At 39.4% G+C, this 8,138-nt stretch overlaps 1 pseudogene; it reads left to right on the forward strand.

The window, feature by feature from the left end:
* Window positions 1-1,131: 1,131 nt before the first annotated feature.
* On the forward strand, window positions 1,132-7,703 carry LOC147667210 (uncharacterized; annotated as a pseudogene).
* Window positions 7,704-8,138: the final 435 nt, after the last annotated feature.

The raw sequence follows: 8,138 nt of genomic DNA on the forward strand, positions 1-8,138 counted from the left end.
TGCTTCTCCCTGCTCTGGGTGCAGGGTAGCTTGCTGGGAATCACTGTACTCAGGGTCACACAGTGAGAAAGGAATCCCAGCAGTTTATACATACTGCTACACTCACAGGTCAAAAACAACTAGGACTGGGAAGGAGCTGAACTGCTGCCATTCTCTTAGAGTGCTATGCGAGCACTGCTGCACATGCACCAGGCATTTGTTCAGTCCAGTAAAAGCAAGTACTTGATAGTGCACATGCTCCTGGTGCCATTCATGTACACTACTTTCATTCACATAGTGCAAGCCGAGAACTTGATGGTGCACGTGCACGACATTGCTGCACACGTACTTATTGCAGTGCAACAGTACACGATCCTGCAGGTGCACCCTGTGCTGGAGCTGGACATACCCTTCCTTGGTCCAGTGTGCACTCGGTACCGTATACAAACTCAGTGAATTCCACTGAGTTTTTAGATAACTCCGCAGATTAGAGCTCCGCAAGGTCCGCCCACTCCTACTGATAACCTTGTTTGTACAAAGCTTTTGAAAATGTGGCTATTTATTCAATAAAACCTTAACCTCTGGCCGCAGCTTCCTCTCCTTTAGCACTAGAAAACTGTAATTGGTATTGCTGTGCTGCTCAAATAAAAGAACTAAGTAAATAAATGTCTTAGAAGCTTTCTTGTTTAGCCCAATACAAGCTGTGGATATTTCATTAATGATAGATGTCTTTATGTCAGCGTCAATTCATGCTGTAATCATTGGATTACACTTCCAGGTTTTTGTTTTAATCCATGTTGTCAGCAGAGTATGTTTGACACTTTTTCCTATGTTTGTTGCGATGTTTTGTTTTTGGATTTCAGATTTCTCAGTGTCCATTATAATTTGTTTGGTGAACATTGTTAATGAATGACTAACAATGTGCTCTGGATATCGTTACTAGGTTGCAAGTGTTTTGGTTCATACATGAATAACATACTATGGTCATTAGATTATGTTTATACCACTGCTATGCTAATGTACAATTGCCTACCTGGCTTTTGTTACTTCATTTCCATATAAGAACACAAATAAAAAAAATGTATTCTGATATTTGTTTTTTTGGCTCATGAAAAATGCTAATGCTTAGATTGTTTTTGTCCTTTTAGTGAAAGAAATCCAGAACAAAAGCAACAGTCAGAGGAATATCATGGACACCAGGAATTGCAATTCAACTTTTGAGACACTAACCCCCTGAAAATTACGAAACAGTCTTCAGAGACTATTTTCCACTAAAGAAGCCCTACAATTGTTACCGATGTGCGTTCCTTAGACAAACAGCCTTTTTCTGTGCAGAATTGGTAGCAGACCCCAATAGAATGATGAATGGGACATAGTACCTCAGTACAAAAGAGTAAGTAGTATCTCTTGAGTATGTCTACATATTACCATTACAAGGAACTCTAATCAATCAAGTGGCCTACAAAGGATAAAGGCCACATAAATGTATAGAATGTAATAAATCTTTCCAAGCTAAAGTAGCTTGGATAACAACAGTAGATGTATACATTTACATGGGACACCTACCACGGACACATCTACTTATTGCTGTCTTCTGCGTAAAAGGCAACTCTAGCAACACATCAGAATATACCCTCGTGAGAGGCTAGCACAGAGCATTGCCATGTAAATAAACACTGAATATGAGAACAGAAATGGCGATCTTCTAACAAATCAAATATGCCAGCTAATGCCATCATTTTGACTTTGTACCAGCGAGAAAGGAAATAAGAGAGAGTTAGAATGCAGAAATAATACCTACACGGTATTAACTTAGCTGAACACCTGTACTCAGTGGGACTATCAGTAGAAATGATTTACTAAATTTGTCATGGCAAAGACAAAGGTGCACTTCATTGAAGTTCACAGCTTTGCAGTTGTAACATTAGTACCAAGAATTTAGAGTGTAGAGAGGTTATTTTTCAATTATATGTGTTAGTAAAATGTAGCTAACTTGAAAGTACTAACCTGGACAGATACAGGAGAAGCTACATGCATTTACTCAGTGTCTCTAGGATTTCTTTACAACTATGTAATTATTTAAACATAAGGTGGTCCAATGGGGGAGGCGAAACAAATGCACTAAATGTGAGAGATTTGTATATAAATACCTATCTGGAAAAACATCACGGAGATCTCAGCATATTAAGACAAAATAAATCGGCAGTGTTTACCAAGACTTTTATTAGAAAAAGCCATTGGATGGTAGGCAAACAAAACCATACTGTAAAAAATAAAATTCAGTGTCTCAAAGGTAAAGGCTATATCACAAATGGCTCTCATTGGACAAAAGTCAGGCTACACTGAACGAAGGCCTTATAAATGCAATGAATGTGACCAGATGTTCATTACAAAGGCACAGCTGCTGATACATCAACAAACTCATACTGGTTGGAAACCATGTGAATGCTCTGAATGCAAGATTTCCAGTCAAAAAGATGGGCTAGTACTACATCACAGAAATCACACTGGAAAGAAACCATATAAATGTTCCGAATGTGCCAAGACTTTCAAGCAAAAGAGTAAATCGTCATCACATGAGAGAATTCACATGGGGGGAGAACGATATAGATGTTCTGAATGTAATAAGGCTTTTACACAAAAGCGTGATTTAACATTTCATGAGAGAATTCACACTAAGGAAAAACCATATATATGTTCTGAATGTAATAAGGGGTTCCATCAAAAATCCAGTCTGATAAAACATCAAAGAACACACACTGGCGAGAAACCATATAAATGTTCTGAATGTCAAAAAGCTTTCTCCATAAGAGGTAGTCTAACCCTTCACCAGAGAACACACACTGGCGAGAAACCATATAAATGTTCTGAGTGTGACAAGTTTTTCATCACAAAGGCCCAGCTGATAATACATCAAAGAAATCACACTGGCGAGAAACCATATAAATGTTTCAAATGTCAAAAATCTTTTACTGGAATAGGTGGACTAACCAGTCACCAGAAAACTCACACCGGTGAGAAACCATATAAATGTTCTGAATGTGAGAAGGCTTTTACTTTAAAGTCATCATTGGTAATACATCAGAGAGTTCACACTGGGATAAAACCTTATGGATGTTCTGAATGTGAGAAGGCTTTCATTACGAAAGGACAGTTAAAAATACATCACTTGTTTCACACTGGTGAGACTCCCTACAAATGTTCTGAGTGTGACAAGGGTTTCAGAACCAAGCATTATCTGATGCGACATCAGATTGATCACACTGGAGAGAAACCGTATAAGTGTACTGATTGTGACATGGCTTTCAAAAGAAAATCTGGGTTGTCATTACACCAGAGCAATCACAAGGGAGAGAAACCATATAATTGCTCTGAATGTGGCAAGGCTTTCATTCTGAAGGCTGAACTATTAGTACACCAGAGATATCACACTGGAGAGAGACCCTACAAATGTTCTGAATGTGACAAGTCATACATTGTTAAGAAAAGGCTGACCATACATCAGAGAACTCACACTGGTGTGAAACCTTATAAATGTTCTGAATGTGATAAGACTTTCAGGCGTAATGATAATCTGTACAAACACAAGAGGGTCCACACAGGGGAGACACCATATAAATGTACAGAATGTGACAAGGCTTTCAAGCGAAAGAGTCATCTTTCAGTTCATCAGAAAATCCACACAGGGGAGAAACCATATAAATGTTCTGAATGTTGCAAGGCTTTTATTACAAAGAGAAAACTGATGATACATCAGAGGATTCACAGTGGAGAGAAGCCATATAAATGCTCTGTATGTTATAAAGCTTTCAATCAAAAAGGTAATCTGTCGAGTCATCTGAGAAGCCACACACCTTCACTACCTGTGTAGATCCAGTGACAAATAAGATTATTTACAACAGCGAAACCTAGTACTGCTACGTTCTTTCTTCACTTCTCTGCATTCGGGGCTGCTTTTACTCAGGGCCCCAAGCAAGGTTGCTTGGTACTGTTGCGAGGCTTGAGCCACACATTATAATAAGCTTTTTAGTCCTTACGTGAAATATTGTTGAATGCAACCCTGCGGCCCTGCGAGGGCATTGTATTACTTATTGATGATTTTTTATTACAGGGTGGGTAATACTCCAAGAGCTGCAAGGGGGAGAGGGGTGGGACGCATACCTAAATAAAAACCTGGTAAATGACAACTTATGCAGCTGCTGCAGCCATTCTTAAGGATTTTAGGCAACAATTCCATTGCACCCTGGTGGAAACGATAAAAGCGGACAATTGACAAGTCTAAATTGTTTTCTATGATCGCATGCTTCCTCTGGAGGAGCGGAGTGGTGTTCTGTTGATATGGCAATGTTCATTTTTCATTTTGCTAAAAATACCCAATCGTGCTTCGCATCCAGACATTCAAAGTAAATTACGCATGCCCCCATTCCGGTTTTTTTCTGTAACCGTGTGAAAATTAGACAATATTTGAAGTGATTATGTTCTGCAGACATGACGTTCGGCAACCACTTGCTTGCTTTATTTTCAATTTTGGTTATATGTGAGTGTCTATTACAGACATTTTGTAGAGAAATGTTTTGTTTTTTACATGCAACAGCCATACAAAAAGTTTCTTTAAGCTCAAATTAGTACCTCACATATGAGAAATGTCTGTGGAGTTAATATTAGTGAGATGCTGCTGTGTTACTGTATTAAAAACACACATCCCCTATCCCTGAATGTTACATGTGAACATAATTTGAATTTGGACCAGTGTGCCTGTGCCTGTGCCTGTGCACTGTCTCTGACATGGCCAACGAGAACATGAAAGAGCTGAAACTGGATCATGAATTTAAAACTGTTCCTAACAGGGGCCCCCAAAATATGCTTGGCCCAGGGCCCCCAAAAACCTTAAGATATCCCTGGGGCCATCTGTGAATATGATGGTCATAGTTACCATGTGTGCTGGCACGGCTAGGCCCATTATGGAAAATGCATTTCCATTTCTCTTTGCATTACAAGTGTGCTCAGGTCCCATTTCCTCAACATGAAAAATTACCTTACTGAAAGAGTATCATGCTGCAGAAACAAACAATACATCTAGAGATATATTTCATCCATTCATCTCTGGGTAAATTAAGATGGCCAAATTCTGAATTGGCTGAAATTCACAAAATTGGGAGCTGGTTAAACCCACAAAGCATTTTTCAACTGCGAGCTTGTGGTTTGTGGGTTTGTGCGATGCATAGTGGGCAGTCTGGCATTCATTTTAATGAGCACTACACTACACCAACATGTAAGAGAAATTAGTATTAGTCAGAAGCACCACACATGATTGCAACAACCTCCTCTTCCGTAGACTGCCTAGTGTCAAAATAGCAAATATTTTCTCTTTATGTCATCAAGAATGGTACAACAAGTTGAGTAGCATAAAAAAGCCTACATTTTAATCAAATGCATGTATTTTTAAAACATATTATTCATTCACATGGGCGTAATAATGCCTGTCTCCTATGTTATTTACCACAAAACTCATGAAAAATATGTTGAATGAACTTGGGAACTCCTGCAGTGGGTAACATAATGTAAATAATGTCTTCTTAGCACAGTGGCCTGGAATCCTGAAGTCTATTACCTGGTAATGATGGAACACAATACTGCCTGGCTTCCTTGATTTTGAAATATACTCCTGGCATTTTTATCAACAGTTGGCATTAATGATGACAATCACTTCGGTGGAGCTGCTGGGGGTTGACAGTGATGTGTGGGTTTCAGAGCTGCCTCACTCATGGTACCCTCGAGATAGAGAGGGTCAGCCTGAATCACGCTGTGTGCTTTTGTCCTCCATTCACCATTATTTTATCTTTTAATGAGACATTAAAGAGTTTCTAATTCCATCAATATGTGTCCTACCTGCAAAGTATTAAAGAGGGAAACTTATTTTCTATTAGAAAGTCTGAGCTATCTTCATTTTTTTCCTACAGTTTGTAATCCAGAAATTTCTCAAGAAGGTAGTGTTAAGAACAACTTGCACTTTGTGATACTTTGTGTTAAGGGGGTGTACTATAGGTGGTCCATGGGCTGTCCCATGCAACCAGTGCTTAAAATGGGCAGGTGATGTCTAGTACTGAGTGCCTGCACTTCTAAAATTTGACAGGGAGAGTACCTGCACTTCTGAGCACTTTTGCATTACTTTTAATGGGACAGTGCCAGCACTTCTCAGTTGTAAACAGGTTCGCCAGATGATAGAGTACTCACACTTTTATATTTCCATTTCAAGCATTACAAGCAAACAGCCATGTTTTTGTTGCAAATCACTATATACTAACCTGTATGTGGATGGGTATTTGCACCAAAAATGTATATACCTCCTCAAGGCATCACTCACACACTCATCTTGACTCACGCATCTTGCGCAGTACAGCGCTCACACACTCCTCATTCATCCTCACTTTGAGTAATCTCAGGGGCAGTCACCTGAACCTGCTGCAGACGTGTGATGCAGCACAGAGACTATTCTGATCTGATCCAACTACCACTGGCGACCACTTCTTGGCACTTCACAATGGCACTGAGATATGGGATGCTTTTAACAAAGTCCATTCCAGCAGAGATCTCCACAAATACCTACTCTTTAATCTATGCCTGCTCAGAACCATTAACTTTAAACAGTAGACACAGCATCTCAGAATGGATGACTCTGTGCTGTAACCATCAAAGTGGGATTATGAACAATAGAAATAGCATAAATAGACCTGCAGAGCGATGAAAACCAAAATAGCGTGCATAACTCTCACACCTAATCCATCAGATTGCTTAGCACTGTGCACTATTGGACAATAAACTGCACACACCCCACTCAGTGGTCCTCAAACACAACATGGAAATACTTCCCACATAGCATCAAAACAAATACTACACCCTTCCAACCACACACCCTACACATAGTATAGCTTGCTACTCATGTAGGCAAGCGGTAAGCAATTTAGTGCTCCACACAGGGGTAGTAAGCCCTCTTGAAATATAACAATACAATACATTCAAGATAGCTTCAGCCTCTTATCTCATGTCTTCTTGGCTCGGTCCCTTTAGCTCCTGCCTCCTTACAGCCTTCCATGTGGTTCAGGCTTTCTTGCAGCTATCCCTTTAACTCCTGTTGAGGGATTACCTCCCAATCCCATCCCTTCTGCTACTTCTTGTTTTGTATCTTTCCCTTGAATACTCACCTTCTTGCATCTATTCCTTGATCAAAGAAGAAAGAGGGATTGTTTTACAAGACATGCTTGATTTTTGTATATTGCTGCACTGTTGTTTGTATTATTTTGCACTTTGAAAGTATTTGCACTTTTTCCTTTGCTTTAACAACTACTTGCTGATATGGTCTGTAAAACGTGTGCCTTAAATCTTGCAATTAGCATTGTTTTCACTACAGAAATGATTAATTCAAACGGACAAACATCTGCAACAATGTTCTGAAGCATCCAAGCAGTTTTCATCGCCAGCCTCGTTTGCCTGCCTGTTTTTGTCCTGTTTACTAATGCAGGCATGATGGTAGAAATTAAAATTGCTTCTTCAATTCACGTTATTTTCATGTACACCCTTGACAATAGCAAGTGTGTGGCATGCAGATAATTCACTAGTTTATCTCTCTTGGAGCGTGCAGTATACTGAGTTATAGCTTGTGTACTCCTCATGTATATTGTGAGTCAAGTCTGTGAAATTGCAAGGTTGGGTTTGTCTTTCAAAGTTTCAGGTTATTGTCTATCAAAATAGTTGTTCTTTGTTCTTCAGCGATAGGCAGTTCCTTAGACAATAGGGCCACTCCTTGGCATTGTTCTGATTGCTGTCTCAGTTAAATAATCTGCTCTTGACAATAATGTTACAAATGGCCTAGTTTATATATTAAGAGTGTTTCCCACTTTCTTATTAAAACATTGAACTAGACAATATAGAGGCATTTCATTAAATGTTGGAGGTTTCAAATCAGAATATACCAGATTTATGGGTGGTGAGGCAAAGTAGAAGGTGGTGGACTGTGCCACTAGGAGGGCCCCCCATGTATTTTTTTAGGGGAGCCCCCTCAAGTTTCGTTATGCCACTGAGTTACTATAGCTTGAAATCGTTTAAATATTCTGAATGTACGTTACAGAAATATCACTTATAGTACAAAAGAGAACTCACAC

The sequence above is a fragment of the Lissotriton vulgaris genome, unplaced genomic scaffold (assembly GCF_964263255.1).
Source record: "Lissotriton vulgaris unplaced genomic scaffold, aLisVul1.2 SCAFFOLD_1477, whole genome shotgun sequence".
Lineage (NCBI taxonomy): Eukaryota > Metazoa > Chordata > Amphibia > Caudata > Salamandridae > Lissotriton > Lissotriton vulgaris.